This window comes from Suncus etruscus, chromosome 18 (assembly GCF_024139225.1).
Source record: "Suncus etruscus isolate mSunEtr1 chromosome 18, mSunEtr1.pri.cur, whole genome shotgun sequence".
In the NCBI taxonomy this organism is placed as follows: domain Eukaryota; kingdom Metazoa; phylum Chordata; class Mammalia; order Eulipotyphla; family Soricidae; genus Suncus; species Suncus etruscus.
The window spans coordinates 53606850-53624839 of record NC_064865.1 but is presented as its reverse complement, the minus strand read 5'-3'; the positions used below and the strand labels follow the sequence as shown (position 1 = coordinate 53624839).

At 34.5% G+C, this 17990-nt stretch overlaps 1 pseudogene; it reads left to right on the top strand.

Moving 5' to 3' along the window:
* LOC125995842 (uncharacterized) overlaps positions 1-16732 on the top strand; it is a 77211-nt pseudogene extending 60479 nt beyond the window's left edge.
* Positions 16733-17990: the final 1258 nt, after the last annotated feature.

Genomic DNA, 17990 nt, shown 5'->3' with positions numbered 1-17990 from the left:
TTCCTAGGGTATATCCCTAGTAGTGGTATTGCTAAATCATATGGGAGATCTATTTTCAGTTATTGAGGAATATCCATATTGTTTTCTATAAAGGTTGGACTAGACAGCATTTTTACTAGTAGTGAATAAAAGTTCCTTTCTCATTGTATACATTCTAGCACTGGTGTGGTTGTTGTTCGTGTGTGTGTGTGTGTGTGTGTGTGTGTGTGATGTGTGTCATTCTCTGTGACATGAATTGATACCTCATAGTTGTTTTGATTGGCATCTCCCTGATTAGTGATGTGGAGCATTTTTTCATGTGCTTTAGCCATCTCTATTCCTTCTTTGAGAAAATGTCTGTTCGATTCTTCTCCCCATTTGCCATATTTATCTTGAATTTTATTTTATGTTGTAAACACATTGTATACTGAAAAAAATATCAATAATAACAGCATAAAATTCAAAAGCAATTGCTATATGCTTCTTTCTCTTATTATCAGATATGTAAATTTTCTTCTAACATTCTCTTTTTAACTCTTTTTTGTTTTGTTTTGTTTGAGCTACACCCTGTGATGCTCAGGGGTTACTTCTGGCTATATGCTCAGAAGCTGCTCCTGGCTTGGGGAACCATATGGGATGCTAGGGATTGAACCCATGACCATCCTAGGTCAGCTGCATACAATACAAACTCCCTACCACTCTGCCCCTTTATAGGTCCTCTTGTTTTCCATAAACAAGTGTTAAAGATTTTCTCTACTTGAGTTAATTCCTTAGAATAGGTGCCCAGAAGTCTGATAATTGAAAATTTTAATATCATGGCTTGATAAATATGTGTTAATAGGACAAGACACACAGAATATCAATACCCAGGAATTTGAATAGTATACTTTAGTTTGTTTAAGCTTATTTAATTAACAATTATAGAAAAGATAAGTGAGAGATAATGCAATGCAAAACTTTTGATAGTTCTCACAAACAGGGTAAGAAAATTAACATACATGCACACATGTAAATATACATAATTTAGAATGGTATAAAGATATTGTAAATTTATACACATACACACATGTAAAAAGGACAACTATATTTGTAGAGAAAAATTAAAATTCTAAGAGGAAGACCTGATTAGGCACACTTTAAAAGACTGCATAAAAATAAAAGTATGTTTCAGTAACTATATAATTTAATATAGAGATCCATGGGAAATATAGAAGGAAACACAACATTTGTCGATTCCAGCAAATTAACTTCTATAGTAGCCTCTCTGGATTTTTAAATATAGCATTGAGTTTATTATGAATTCTATTTCTGTGTCAAAAATTCTACCTGCTAGAATTAAATCATTCATGAAATAAAAGCACAGATGACCTTCTGTGTAATCCCTTTTAGAGAAAATGCATAGATTTTAATCTCATGTACTTAAATATGTTAGTTATAAAATTAAAAGGTATGCTTTTAGAATGTATTTTTATGTTATCTATTATACAAATTTATCTACAAAAGCATAAATAGTTCTACATAAATGTAATATTCAAGGTGAGACACATTTATAAAAATTTAGAGTGCATATATTTTTTTGGGGCCACACCCGGCAGTGCTCAGGGGTTACTCCTGGCTGTCTGCTCAGAAATAGCTCCTGGCAGGCACAGGGGACCATATGGGACACCGGGATTCGAACCAACCACTTTTGGTCCTGGATCGGCTGCTTGCAAGGCAAACACAGCTGTGCTATCTCTCCGGGCCCTAGAGTGTATATTTTTAATTATTGGGCAATAATGTTTTTTGATTAATATCACCCCTTCTGTATATACTAATCTATTTCTAGAATAGCAACACATAAATTTGATTTATTTAATCTCATAGCTGTTTTGTAATACGAAGTCAACACAACATTATTCTGTTATATATGTTTTTGTATGTTCACATGTATAGCATGTGAACAGTGATGTGTGTATATAATATGTATGCTTGTATATAAACACAAAGTCTTTTATGGGTTTCAATTCTTTGGTACTATATGATCCTATAATATTTACTACACTATATTTATGCAACTAACTATAGTTGCATAAATAAATAATAAGCTATAATAGACTAATATATGAAAATAGAAAATTCATTTTATTTATTAATTTTTTCCTAGTGAATACTATGACTAAGAATTTTTGTCAGAGCCGGAGAGATAGCACAGCAGTAGGGCATTTGCCTTGCATGCAGCCAATCCAGGACAGACAGTGGTTTGAATCCTGGCATCCCATATGGTCCCCTGAGTTTGCCAGGAACAAGTTCTGAGCACATAGCCAGGAGTAACCCCTGAGCACAGCTGGGTGTGACCCCAAAACAAAACCTCCCCCAATTTTTTTTTTGTCACTTATAAGAGTGTCTCTGAAGTTAAATCTCAAATTTAAAACTTATAGAAGTTACTAGGTTATTCAACCTTTCTTGGTCATATTTTACTGATGGAGAAAAAATATTTGTACATTTTATGTCAAACAAAATGGGACTACTTAGCACATAAAAAGTACTCATCAAGGGGCCAGAGCGATAGCACAGCAGTAAGGCATTTGCCTTGCATGCAGCTGACCTGCGACAGACCCGTGTTTGATTCCCGGCATCCCAGATGGTCCCCGAGTCTTTAAGGCGTGAATTCTGAGCACAGAGCTAGGAGTAACGTCTGAGTGCTGCCAGGTGTGGCTCAAAAACAAAACAAGCAAAGAAAGTTCTCATCAAACAGCAATTTAAAAAATACTTAAAAATTGTCAAAGGATCTGAACAGAGTCTTCTCACGAAAGGGCATAGAGCTGACTAGCAATGCGTGGAAAAAAGCTCATTATTTTTATTTTAAAAATTTTTATAATTTAATATTTTATACATTGATTTGCATTGTATTTTATATTTGTATCATTTTATTTAGAAAAATAAATTAACACATTATAATAAATCCAGTAAGGAAATATGGGAAAGAAAATGGGAGAAGAGAACATTGGTAATAGAGTCTCTAGTCTAGACTATTAAATTAAAATCACCTCAAAACATTAAATTAAAATTCCATATGATATCTGATGAAGCGGGGTAGTATTTGCGGAGAAATAATACACACAGTCAGAAAATATTTTTATTGGAGTCAGCTCACTTTATTTTCTCATGGCCTTTCTCTGCTATGAGACTCTCTGCCATGTGCCCATTTTTGCCAAGCTTTCCTTGTCCTGCCTATCCCATGCATCTTTTTTCTCCCCCAAAAGCCAGCACTTTTCTACTTCCCTCATTCATTTACATGATTATGATAGTTCTCAGTGTAGTTTTTTCTCAAGTACAGGTTGGGGTGGGGTGGGGAGGAGGGAGATTTGGGACATTGGTGATGGGTTGCACTGGTGAAGGGTGGTGTTCTTTACATGACTGAAACCCAACTACAATCATATTTGTAATCAAGGTGTTTAAATAAAGATATCAAATTAAAAAAAAAGAAGGATGGAGTGATGGCGCAGTTGTAGGGCATTTGCCTTGCACGCAATTGAAACAGTTGAACTGTGGTCCATCCCCCAGTGTCCAATGTGGTCCCCAAGCCAGGAGTGATTTCTGAGTGTATAGCCAGGAGTAGATCCTGAGTGTCACTGGTGTGGCCCAAAATCAAAAAAAAAAAAAAAAAGAAAAAAGAAAAAGAAGGTTAAAAGCATTCCCTTCATAATTAAAAACAGTACACATCTGTACACTGTCATGATCAGAATACTATATCTTAACACATAGTTTAAAAATAAATCAAAACAGATTAAGAAGAGGAAAAAACACTGCTTACAGGTGATATGATGATCTTAGAAACTTTAGCAGTCTTTGAATACGACCTACTAGCTAGACATGAGTTCAGCTAGGTTGCCTGATGCAGAGTCAACCTGCTGACTCTATGCCCCTTTTCCTTGTTAGTGCTTTTCAAGCTGTCTTGCCTTGAGATCCATTACACTTTTAAAAATTAATTTTAGCATGTAATCTAGAAGACCATACATTTGTATAATTTTTCATATAAAAAAAGCCAGCACTTTTCTTTATTTTACAGAACCCTACCCACCAGAGTGGAAAAGACCCTATAATCCAGGTGTGATTTTACAAACCAAAATAAGGTTAAGGAAACAGGAAGTTGAGGGAAGGGTCTGTGTTAGGATTTTTCCTAGGTTCACTTTACAAATACCTTATTTGAAAATAGACGCATTCTAAGTAAATTTATGTAAGTTAAGGTGATATCATACCTGAATAGGAAAAAAAAATCCTAATTCAATCAACCTTCCTTAATAAAAGGCAGAAATCTAAATAAAGTTCACATGATAACATGCTACCATGAAAATGGCCTTTTATAAATCTAGGAAAGAGCCCCATAATAGTCTTAACCCTTACATTTTTAGGAGAAAGTAATCCTGCTGATAGATACATTAGTTGAGGAATTTTAGTTTAGTGAATATTTTGTCTAAACCTTCTTTGCCTAGTTTATGGTATTTTTCTTATAATTCCCCTACCAAATGAATGCAATGTATTCCACTAGTGATAGGTATATTATTTTTGGAAGTCAGTTAAGTTGCTTGGGGATCAATTTGATCAGTTTTAGATATGTTTCTAATTATTAAACTAAGTTAGAAATATTCTAGGACTACTTGTGCCCTATTACAAAGACATAACTAAGTTGGCTTTACTTAGTGTTCTGTCTATTAATACAGACTCTTCCTTCTGCCTTGAGAAGAACACACATAAGTAATCTCTTCTGGTCCTGTTGAATCATTTCTTACTGAAATATAAAATCCCTACTTACTGATGTGAGGAAAAAGGGATGGCTGAAGTAATTGACTGATGGCAAGTGTCTAGTAAAAAGCCCCATATTTGAAGAAAAACTGTCACCATCATTACAGCCCACCAACCAAACTACAAATATCACAAATTCATTGTTATTGTAACTTCTCTGTCAATTGTCAGGGCTTCACTCCTGAAGCATATTTTTGAAATCTCTTTGCCATCTATTCAAGAAATCTTAACTTTCTACTTCAAGGTGATTTTTGACACCATTTATATACTTCTGAGTCAAAGATTCTCCTGGAGAATTTTGATTAGTGGAGGCTTTTTCTTTTCCCACTTGAAAAACAAAGCCACTCGTTTGTGGAAGGAGAACACATAGTGTGGGATCTACCACTACAGAAGAGGCAACCAAACACAATTGGCAGCCAAAAATATGGCCAATAAATTTTGTGTCAACTTTCCTTGGGACCTGACTTAGTTGTATATCTGCTTGGCGTAGAAAAGACCTCAGTAGCATTCAAAATATACTTATGATTATTTCCATAATCACCTAAGAAGCTCTATTTAATAATATTTTTTGAGATCTTATATTGTCAATCTGAAGATCCATAGATCTCAACTTCAAGTGTTCTTTCTTCCTACTTTACTTTTTCATGTTCCAATTAAAAGCAATATTTACTATTCCAACTCATTTCTGGGAAAGTAGTTTTATGCAGTGATGATTCAATTCAAGTTTTGTTTCCTGGAGTTCTCGATTTTTCCTCAACTTAATCTCATAAGAATGTAGCTCAACTTTTGTAGCTGTTTTTGAGGTTTGGCATTCAAAGCTTTAAAAGTTGATAAATGGGAGCAACTTGGCAAAGATCATAAAGAATGATTAAAGGATTGACTTATTGGAATGACTGTCCAAGTTTGATATATAAAACCATTTTTAAGTTGTCAGTGGTTAGAAGATAAGGTAGATTATGCTAAACTGGATGAAAAATCTAAGAATTTAAGGAGTTGAATAGTAGTATGGAATGGAGAAAAAAAGCTAACCCTCTATTTTTAAACTAGGAAAGATGAAAAGTTGATAGAAAAGTCCAGGGGTCAGTGAGATTATGTTTTTAATTTGGAGATTTGCAAGAGTTTATGAAGGTCACATATATATGGATAGAGCAAATCACAAAAATATGAATTTTGATTTAATGCATTCTTATCTTTACAGAGAAGCTGGTAAAATCTTGAAACGCTTGATGCTATCATTAAGAGCCACCAATCATTTTATTACTAAGTAGGAGAGATGTGATGTTATATCTGTGTTCATGGACAGAGAGCATCTAAATTAATTTTATTTAATGACTGTGATGGCTTTTGCAGACATTCCAACCTTCCAAATCTCCCTGTTTCGGCTAGAATGAAGTAAAAAGACCTTTTTAAAATTTTTGCTTGAATATCTGCCAATGATGGTGTTTAAATTCTTACATGATTTTTGGAATTAATTTATAGATATTAATGATTTAAACTCCATGTATCATAACTTTAACTGTTAAGTAACTCATAAGTTTTTAACTTAAAAATCATATTTCAGACTCTTTTTTTACTAGGACTTAGTATTATTTCTCCTATATTCAACTGTACCTATTATTATAGAAAGATTACTACCACACAGTGAAAAGTCTATGGAAATCACCTAAATTAATATTATTTAATAGTTTAACAAATTAAATATTAGAATACAGGTTATTTTGTGACAGATATATACCTAGGCTGCAGCAAGTTGGAACTAGGTCAGTTCAGCTATTTACAATATATCTGGTACCCAAGATATAAAAGAGTTTCAATAGCCTAACAATTTATGGAGTCTGACCATAGATATTTATTTTTATTGAGCTGCTGATACTATTATTTAATTGAAAACATGACTACATTTACTGTTTCTGGATAGTCAAATGTTTCTCTCTCTTAAGATCGAGATAGACATATAACACTTGTCTTGGGAAATTTCCATACCAATTTGAAATAGCTGTTGATGCTTCCTCCTTGTCTTCCCATTGTTAAGACTATTTCTTCACCTGAAAAGTCTCTTTGTGATAACTCAGCTTCTTGTGCTGTTATATTTATTGAAATTAATAAATAAGATCTAGATCTTATGCAAAGCATGGTTTGATCTGATTCTGCTCATGTTATTCTTCTACAGTAAGCACTTTTTGGATTAGATATTGCTAAGTATAAAATTAATATTTATTCTCCACAGTTGCTCAGCTTTGATAAAAAAAAAAGTTGCTCAAAATTATTTGACCCTGTGAATCGAGAATAATACAGTGGGTGCAAGGAGTACTTGCCTAGTATACCTCCTATAAGAGTTCAATTCCCCAAACTTTATTAGGTTCCTGAGCCCCACAGGCTGTGATCACTGAACACAGAGCCAGGAATAAGCCAATGAACATTTCTGGGTATGCTACTAACCACCCCCCCCCAAGAAAACTAAAATAAACTTATTTTTTAGATTTTGAGACCACACCTGGTGACTCTGAGAGGTTACTCCTGACTCTGATCTCAGGAATAGGCCCTGACTGGTTCTGGGATCAAATGGGATGTCAGGGATCAAACCCAGTCAGCTGTGTGCAAGGCAAACATCCTACCTGCTGTACTACAGCTCTGGCTATAGTATATGGGTAAACAATATATATATATATGTATATATATTATAGTATATAGTGATAGTATGTAATGTAATCAAATATATAATAATATAATCAAAACAAATCTTTTGACTCTATATTATGGTTGGTTTTTATTAAAACATTAAAAATCCCATTTTATCATTTTTCTAATTTGATTTAAATTTTTAAAGATAAAATTACTAAAAATAATGTGGAATGTTGGGGGTGAACCCATATGTTGTTTCTAGACTTTAGAATTATCTTTAACCTGGGAGAAGTCAGAAAGATGATCTGGATTTCTATACTTCACAGTGAATTTTCTAAAACATTCTTCTATTACCTTAGTGGCATTTTTGCGGTCTATTTTCATTGGACTGAGTCCAGATTTCCCAAAATCTAATATTAAAATAAATGCTAATTATAATGTATAAATTCCAGAGAAATTATTTGTATTGTAAATGAATTCTTAGCCTCTGTGAAGTTCTCCAAATGCAGAACTTCTTTTTTTTGTTTGTTTTTGTTTTTGTTTTGGGGCCACACCCGTTTGACGCTCAGGGGTTACTTCTGGCTATGCGCTCAGAAGCCGCTCATGGCTTGGGGGACCATATGGGACACCGGGGGATCAAACCGCGGTCCGTCCTAGGCTAGCGCTGGCAAGGCAGGCACCACTGCGCCGGCCCCCAGAACTGCTTTTAAAATAAATATTAGCAGTTATGAATTTACTTATAGGATATAAAATTTTGACAGACTGATTATTTGAGAGCTGACCTCAAAGAAGACTTTATACTGATAAGGAAAAATGGTAATTATAAAAGAAAAAATTTGAACATAAAACATGATAGTAATAAAATGACGTGGTCATGGTAAAGTGTTTAATAGATCATTGTATGTTTAATGAACAAGTAACACAGTATCTGTGAAAATTAACATACTTTGGCCAGATACTAGCTTGTTGTATATATATATATATATACACACATAAATATATATACTAGCTCATATATATATATACTAACTTATATATGAATATAAATTATTTAAATGTGAGGTATTTTGGAGTACTAGAATAATTGCATTAAATCAGGGTGTTGGATTATGCATTCTGTTTTCCTCAGGGCTGTAATTCAAGAATCCTCACATTAGCACAACCTTCCTTAGACTCAGGTGCCTTTTTGTATCCCATGAATGAAGGCTTTATTTCATGTTCTTTATTTTCATGAAGAATTGTTCTCTTCATAGGTCTGTCTTTTCAATATAATAAAAAATGGAGAAAATGGCCTGAACATGGACAAAAAAAATAACTCATCTACAAATATTAAATGCATTCTATTTCTACAGAGTACAGAATGGTAAATACCAATTGCATGGTTGACTTTATTATAAATCCAAAATTCTTATTAAAATAATTGGTAATTTTTCAAATGGCTCACTTCTTAAAATGAATCTTTTTCAGTATGATTGGCTATAGTTAAACAGATATTCTGTCTTTCAAAGATAAGCTTTTGTAAAATTATCTAAAGAAAAGGGTCTGCTGTCTAAAAATGTGAACATCTGGATTTTACACGGATTTTTGTCTATCTATACAAAATGTTTTTTTTTAAACATTGTTCAGGCATTTTTAAAAGTAGCCCATTAAGACATTTAACACATTTCATGCTTTAGAGTAGATCTTCAGTTATAATTGATTATATTTTTATGATACGCAGCTAGTTTAGTTATCTTTCCAATGAAAATAAAAGTAAAGTATGTCACCTCCAAAGAGTCAATGAATTTTTTCCCTTTATAGATGAAGACTTGGTATTCTATTGATAAAAAAATCTTTAAAAATAATAACTGATCTGTTTCATATTTAAAAGTTGATGTGATACCCAACTGGTGTGCAGATTGTAAATACTGTTTCTGTGAGTCAGTCTCAAAGAAATAGAATGTTAAACCTGCAGCTTTTTCTTGTCAAGAAGTACCTGAAGTTTTTGAATTTTGAAAAAAGAATCCATAAAACCTTTCAGTACCGTGAACAATTTCCAGTGGTCCTGAGACCTCATATTGGGCATTAGTGAGTACAGTACAATGCCTTGAGGGTGCTTTCAGGAATTTTGAGAGTGTGTAATAGCTCAAGAAACTCATCAGTATGTATTAAAACTACACAGGGAAAACTGTCAGGCTTCTAGAAGCCAATAACATATCAAAGAGACAAACTATCTGCTGCTAGGTAGAGGCTGATGTGAATAAATTTCAGACTGTGGGAAATATAGCCAGACCTAACAGTAAGGAGGGTGCTGAGCATACACAATGCATGACTGATTACTGCAGCCAATTTCGCCCCTCCTGATAGCCAACACAGCAGGCGCCAGGACAGCAGCATATGTGATAAATCTGACTTCATCCCGGAGCATAAAATGCCTTCTCTCATCGGAGACCCAAAGGAGTAAATCTTTAAATATCATTTGCATTCAGGTGAAAGCCTGGAAGAATGTCTCAGAGCTATTTGAGAGAGTAGCGTGGAACAGGAGACACTGTTTACTCTTACCAGTGGCCAAAGAGAAGATTTTGAAAACAATGTTTTTGTGTGTGTGTGTCTCTATTGTTGGAAGTGAAAGGGTCCACTCAGGGGTGATCAGGGTTCTGTGTGCAGTTGTAGGTAAAGGCCTTTAGTTGTTGGTCCTTATATTGCCTCCTAATTAGATGTCTCTTGATTGCTTCCTTTATTTTTCTTCTTAAAAAGATGTTTCCCCATTGCCTCCTCATCTGGCTTTGTCTTAAGTCATCTATACTTCAAAGGAACCAGTAGAAAGAATCTAATTAGAAGGCAATATGAGGACCAATCCAAAGGCCTCTACCAATACTCAGGAGTTGCTTTGTGTGGTGATTATTCTCCGGGTTTCTCACATCCAAGTCAGGCACTTATCCCTTTGAGCTATCTCCCAGCTGTTATTGGTATGTGGCAAGGATAAATGATCAATAGTAGAGGTGTAGGATACTTCCTGTAAGGATTCCGCATAGGAATCCATGAACTTGTACCAAATCCTGTTTAACTTCACTCAGAATTTTACAGAGATAGTATCAATATTCTCTCAGTACCTGCAATATCCTTACCCTCTCTGAATCTTTGTTTCCCCAAGGTAAACTCAGTGTTATACGACTTAGACTTGTCCTGAGTATCCAATGAAGTGAGCTAATTTAGGCAGTGGGTTAACACAAACTACATATTCCACGTATGATCTTGAAGGTGATAAAGATTATTTGCCAATATCCAACCGGCAGGTGATAACCAATCTCTCTGTCAATATTAGAGACATGTATCTTTTGGTAAAGGCATTTGGATGGTCCTCATGTTGCCTTCTAATTAGATGTCTCTTGATCTTGATTGGTTCCTTTGGTTTACATGTTAAAAAGATGTTTCCCCATTGCCTCCTCAACTGTTTTTTCCCCCTCCCCAACTGTTTTTTCCCCCTCCCCTTGGGGGTGGGCTTTATTTTTCCCAATAAAGGCGCTTTGGAGGCCTGTAGGAGGAGCTGCCATCTTGGTTCTTGGTTCCATGTGGTGGAGCCACTGGCTTGTGGGTGAACAGCTTGTGGTGTGAGTTTCTGGCCTGCTATTCCTTCCCAACTGTATGTCGATTACTTCTTGCTTCGGAATTGCTGCTGGAGCTGCGTTTCTTGTCCTACCCGGACTTAGGGCATGGGGATTCCTCTCCCTCTCTGGGGATTGTGGAACTCACAACTCACCATTTCACAAGCATCTAATACTTGTCTTTTTTTCATTCAGCAAGATATGTGTCCACTTCACTCCCAAATTACCTATATCTTGTTCTGTAGAACATTTTGAAAGAAGCTATCTCTTGATTACTTGTATCATTCTGAGAGATGGATGATATATATCCCACATGGTGAGATAGAAAAATTTAGGTAAGGAAGATAAGGAAATGTGCTGTTCCAAATTCTCATCTCAGTAATATATTATCAACACATGACAAATATCTCTTATCACACACATTTTTTATCTTAGAATTCCAAACCCTTTCAAACATTACTTAAAAGCATTTGGTACTGGAGTTTAGATGACTCTTACTATTTTCTGTAGCTTTATTCCTTTTCATTGGTACAAAATTTAAGAACATAGTAAAAACAAAAGCTCAATATTTTACTTACACATTGGTTTGAAAGTTTGCAAAATTGCAACAGTGCATTTTATATAGGTAGGTATAAATTTTAAACGATAACAGTAAATCAGAAAAGTACCTAGACAATACAATATGAGTAATGGATTAAAAGGAACTCTAACATAATATAAATAGACATTTTCAGGTAGAGTGGATATTGATTCCTTAAGGAAAAGAAAATCAAGAGCAGAAAGATAATACACTAGATAGGGCACTTGCTCTACATGATGCCAACCTGAACTTGAAGCCTGGCATTTCATGTGATACCTTGAGGACAGATGCAGACATCAGCCCTGAGCACAACTTGGTATGATTAAAAACCAAATAAACAAATAAAACAAACAGAAATAACACAACAATGTGTTATGTTTGGTAATTTTGAACTAAAAATCATCACAATAAATGATGAGATCTTATTCACACAGACCTTAGATTTAATATCTACATAAACAAATAAAATAGATATGATTGTGTATTGAAAAGAAATGTGTTAAACTCCATGAATCTAAAAGTTATTTTTAAAGATATGTTGCATAATATTTCAACTGGATATCTTGGGGGAAGGTAGACAATTAAAAAACTACTGACTGGAGGTCCCTATAAGAATTCTAAAAATGTATAGCTTAAGAAAAATACAAAATGAAGGTAATAGAAAAAGAAGAAACATTAACTATTGAATAGTGTATTCGTTGATGTTGATCATTACAAAAACAAAACAAATAATATAATAATATAATGATAAAGCAAAGACATTTTTTGTATTTATATGATAATTTAGAAATCTCTCCCCTATGCATTCAAAAATGTTACTTCCAGTTATATACTGCAGAGGAAAAAATGTAGTGATTAAAATGTACTTATAATTAAATAAAGTGTCATATAAAAATCTCTAACAAATTTTTTTTAAAAAGCAAGAAAAGAGTTTTGGCCAGAATGGTAACAAATAGTAGAATGAGAAAACATGAAAGCTATAATCGTTTTTAAATCTAGAGAAGCTTAGTGTTATATTTTTGCAATGCATATTTACAATCTATAAATGCCCACAAGTACATGTAATAGTGGTTTGAAGAAATAACGTAATTATGTAAGAGAACTAATAACATTTCTTGATTTGTTTGAAAAAAAAGTCAATAATGTTGAAAACAAGATGCAAAATGACTATGATGTTTACCTCCAAGCCATTTTTCTGTTACTACTTATTCAATAAAAATGAGTAGCTTATTTATAGACAGAATTTTCCAAACTCTTCTTAGTTCAACCAGTGTAGTCTATTGCCACTAAATCTCTAACACTTTAATTAAATATAAGAATATGTTATGCATCTATCAATAGGAAGGTATGAGTAGCAAAAGGAAAATAAAGTAAATAATCAATTATCTTGATATAGCTTAAAGGAAGCTATTGGCTTAGTGTCGATTTTCCCATAATTTTTATTGGAATAAAGTTAGAGAAAGCAGATATTAAGCTGAGTCCAGTGTTGAACATTGTATATTGTTGTCAAGAAACTAAAAAAATGTTAACAAGTCTGCTAATATTGGAACTCTTTGACCATAATCTAGATTGCTTTGGGGGAGATTTCAGAGAGAGAATCTTTTGAGAGAATATTAACTGAATTGTTTCGTGAAGTTCATTCCAAAATTAATGTTAGCGTAACTTGAGTACTATATTCAATTAATCTAGATACATTAAGATCATTCAATTAATAGTATTTTGACTTTGGTAATATCATTGCCTTTATTTTTAGAAAAGTTTTTAATGCTAGGCAATTTCTAAACCCTTGATTTTTGTAATGGCAAGACCAGATAACACCCTGTCTTGTTAGATGACTTATCACAAAGATTGGTGAGTGTAGTTAGAGAAATAACTACACCAACACCTATCATGATAATGTTAGTGAGAGAAATAGAATGCCTGTCTTGAATACAGGCAGGGAGTGGAGGCAGAGGGAGATGGGGTCATTGGTGGTGGAAAGGTTGCATTGGTGAAGGGGACTGTACTTATTTATGACTGAAACCCAGCTACAAACATGTTTGTAATCGTGGTATACATTGTGCCTGACTACTGTGCCATGTGATGTTACTTTAAATGTAAGGTTTTCTGCTTCTACCATAAACAGTATATTTGGGAGCAGAGAGATAGTAGGGAAGTCAGGTGCTTGCCTTGCATGTACTTTTTTTTACATTTGATTCCTGGCATCATTTACTGTCCCTCAAACATTTCCAGGAATGATTCTTGGACACAAAACCAGAATTTTGTTTTGAGCATCACTGATTGTGGCCCCCAAACCAAATTAAATAAATAGTATATTATTTGGAAAGAGATATTGTCACTAAGTTTTTCATATTTTTCACCAGTTGTAACATACAGAAGACCCGTTTTAAATACTTAAAGAAAACTTCAAATACTATTAATCTGTTAATTGTTTTGTGAATAACAAACTCCTAAAAATCTCAGTAAGTATATCATATTTTAATAAGAATTGTAGCAAAGATCAGAGCGATAGCACAGTGGTTGTGCGTTTGCCTTGCACACAGCTGACCCTGGACCAACCTTGGTTCAATTCTTGGCATTTCTTATGGTCCCCCAAGCCTGCGATTTCTTAGCACAGAGCCAGAAGTAACCCTCTAGAGCCATTGGTGAAGCCAAAACAAACAAACAAAAAAGCATTGTAGCATACTTTCTTTTAAAAATACTTTTTTTTAAGAAAAAGTATTTTATATTAAGCACCATGATTTATAATACTGTTAACTGTAAGGTTTCATGGATGCAACTTCCCAACATCATGCTATCCCCCAGTGTCCACTTCCCTCCAATATTATCCCAGTGTCCCCCTTTTTCAGTCAATTACCCCGTCTCACAATAACTACCAGAGGAAACTCACTTCTGTAGACTGGCTCTTAGGTTGTGGTGCCTTTGGCCATTTGTTATGTCCTTAACCATGTTTCTTTATATCCCTTATGTGAAGGAGATCATTTTGCATCTGTTCCACTTCTCTGGCTAACTTCATCTATCAGGACACCATCCAGATCCATCCTGGTAGCAGTCAATTATATGATTTTTTTTATTGAGTGGCATATTAGTTCATACAAGAGTATAGTTTCTTCAGTAAGTCATCTGTTCTTGGATTCCTGAGTTCTCTTCAGATTTTGACTACTTTGACTAGAATACAGGAGTGCAGGTATATTCTCAGAACAGACTTTTGAGGCTCTTGGTGTAGATACTCAGAAGCAGGATTGTTCTGTCAACCCAATGTTTAGTTTTTGAGAAGTGTCCACATCGTTTCCCCCCAAAAGTTGAGCCAGTTGACATCCCCACCAGCAGCAGTTGGTGGTTTATTTCGCTTCTTCATTGTTGTTGCAAAGTGATGATGAAGTTATGTAGAGCCTTGGGAAAGTGGAAGTTAATGATGACATACTTTTGAAGCATATCTTATGTTCTTTTGACAAGAAGAGTTACAGGAGAAGAAAAAACATAACAGTACTTGTTGCTTTTCCACTAAAGCAGTAATTTGTGGCAGGAACTAAAAAGAAGGCACCTTATATATCTGTATATATATATATATATATGTTATATATTTATATATAATTTTGTCTTTCATGTGATAAAAAGAATGTTGAAGCAGGGCTGAGGATCCTGGCTATGTATCTATAATGGCAGGGTTTTATCTTTGAGAAGATATGTGGAGAACTTTCTTTATGACAGAAAAGAAAAACCATTTTTTAATTTTCTGTCTCTTTCATACATTGAGGGAGGCTGTAAAACTTCACAGAGTTCTACACAATTAATAGAGAAAGCTATGTGGTAGCCAATTCACCTTAGAGCAGATCTCGGCAGGGAGATTAAACTAAAGGCTCATAATCACATAAACTTGTTGCTCTTGCCATGGACTCCTAAGTGGTTTTCATGGAGTTCAACCAAGCCAATACTCAACTCAATACTAGAGCTCAGGGACTTGGTTTTGTTTGAGAATTACATTGCTGCTTAGACCCCTTTATGTTTAGCTGTCCCAAGGCCTTCGAGGACCACATTTCTAGGATATGCATCCTTGGCCATGTATAAGACATATACCTTAAAGTCTCATAAAGAACCTTATTTTCGTATGTTCATCTCCTAAAAGTTAAGCCAAGGGAGAAAGACTTCTGGACAGATTCTGAAGAGAAGCTCCAATGCCACCCCAATCCTACCTTTACCCAACAACAAGTCTCCGTAATTAGTCCTGATCAACATAATTCAACTTTAACAACCTCTGGGAAGAGACACAATAGCAAATGATTAAGAAAACATTTTATTTGGTATTTAAGAGAGAAGAAAATGCTTGTGATTTCTTAGAAGAAAGATAATTGAGAAAAGGTCATACATTCTATGACATACAATGACCTATAGATTGGAGGATGGAAATATTGCCTTATGGACATTATGAGGTATTATATTTTGTCTCTGTGTTGATTTTTCAGAAAGTAAATTTCGCATTTTGGCTTAGTTCAATCTAGATAAGTGTTTTAAAAATGTTTGTTGAGTGGGCCGGAGAGATAGCATGGAGATAGTATGTTTGCCTTACATGCAGAAGAATGGTGGTTCAAATTCCGGCATATCATATGGTCTCCTGAGCCTGCCAGGAGCGATTTCTGAGCTTAGAGCCAGGAGTAACCTCTGAGCGCTGCCGGGTGTGACCCAAAAAACAAACAAACAAACAAACAACAAAACAAAACACACACACAAATGTTTGTGGAGGCTGGAGTGGTGGTGCAAGTGGTAAGGTGTCTCTAGCCTGCGCTAGCATAGGACGGACCACGGTTTGATCCCCTGACATCCTATATGGTCCCCCAAGCTAGGAGCGATTTCTGAGCACAGAGCCAGGAGTAAACCCTGAGTGTTACTGAGTGTGGCCGAAAAACCAAATAAAATAATATAAAAATTGTTTGTGAGTTGGATTTAATTTTTCTTGTAGATAAGGTTTATCTCCTTGCAGAAATGCTGATGGGGCAATGGTGAGGCATGATTGAGATTGTTATACAAATTGTTATATAAAAGATCAAGAAATCTGAGGCTGATTTAGCAGGAGCTCCCACTCATGCTGTGTCGACTGATAAAGAATATGCATCTTTCAGAAATAGCCAGAAACATTAATATTGGTGATATCAGTATAAACATGCCAAACCTGTTCTCTTTTAAATAAAAATTGAAAAAGGTCCAGACAAAACCCAGAAGAAAACAGTTATCTAGGTTCACTGTTCAGCTATTTACCAAAAAAATAGCCTTAATTTTTGCTCTTGGATATCAGTCTAGGTACTTTACAGAAGTTGTATAAAATCAGTATTGAGTTCATTGTATTTTTTCTTTTCTTATTCAGTAAGTTTAAAGAAATGAAATATGGGTAGTTCTGTTATGATTTTTTTTTTGTTTGGTTTTTGGGCCACACCCGGTAACGCTCAGGGGTTACTCCTGGCTATGCGCTCAGAAGTTGCTCCTGGCTTGGGGGACCATATGGGACACCGGGGGATCGAACCGCAGTCCGTCCAAGGCTAGCGCAGGCAAGGCAGGCACCTTACCTTTAGCGCCACCGCCCGGCCCCCTGTTATGATTTTTTTAAATTTCTAAACTGAATTCCTTTGACCACCTAAGGCATGCCTCACCTGCATGTTTTGGCTTTTTATTAAAAAATATTGGAGATACTTCTTTAAGTTATATACAACCCAACATGTTGGTGTCTTGTCTGGATCACACCAGCAGCATAACTTGTGACAGTTGTTAAAGGACCAAATATATAATGCAGAAAAAACATTTTTAATAACTTTTCTCTCACTTATCTGGAAACAAATGAATTATGCTCAACTATGATGTGATGCATTTTTTAAAATAAAGTTAAAGAAAAGAAAAACATATGGACCATGTTCTCTTAGCTGAAATAAATTCTAAAGCAATTGGACTGCTAAAGCAAAAAATACAAAATAAAATAAAATAAAATATAAAGGAGTTACAGCTGAACAGTGTAGATGAATAATAATCAGAACTAAAAACTAGCTGTGGATAACAATTCTCCAGCAAATAATTGCCAATTTGTTGAAAGTTTACACTACATGAATATATTGTATTGTACTTATTTGTAATTATGATAAAAACAAACATATATAACAATGGAAGCAAAAGTACCATTTATAATTTTATATCCACTACATCAAAAATATTCACAGAATAAGGATCATTATGTTTATAAGTGCTGCCAATATATGTGTTGACATTTTGAGAATGACTAAACTTCTTAGAAGTTAGACTTGTTATTCTGATATTGTTGATAATGCTAAAGAAAAAATTAGTCAATTCACTTCATAAATAAATGATGGAGTCTGCTGTGTTAGACAAAGAAATAATTGGGAATTAGGACGGTTGAATTCTATCTCATATTTTCTTACTAATAATGTCCTTGGCAAGAATAT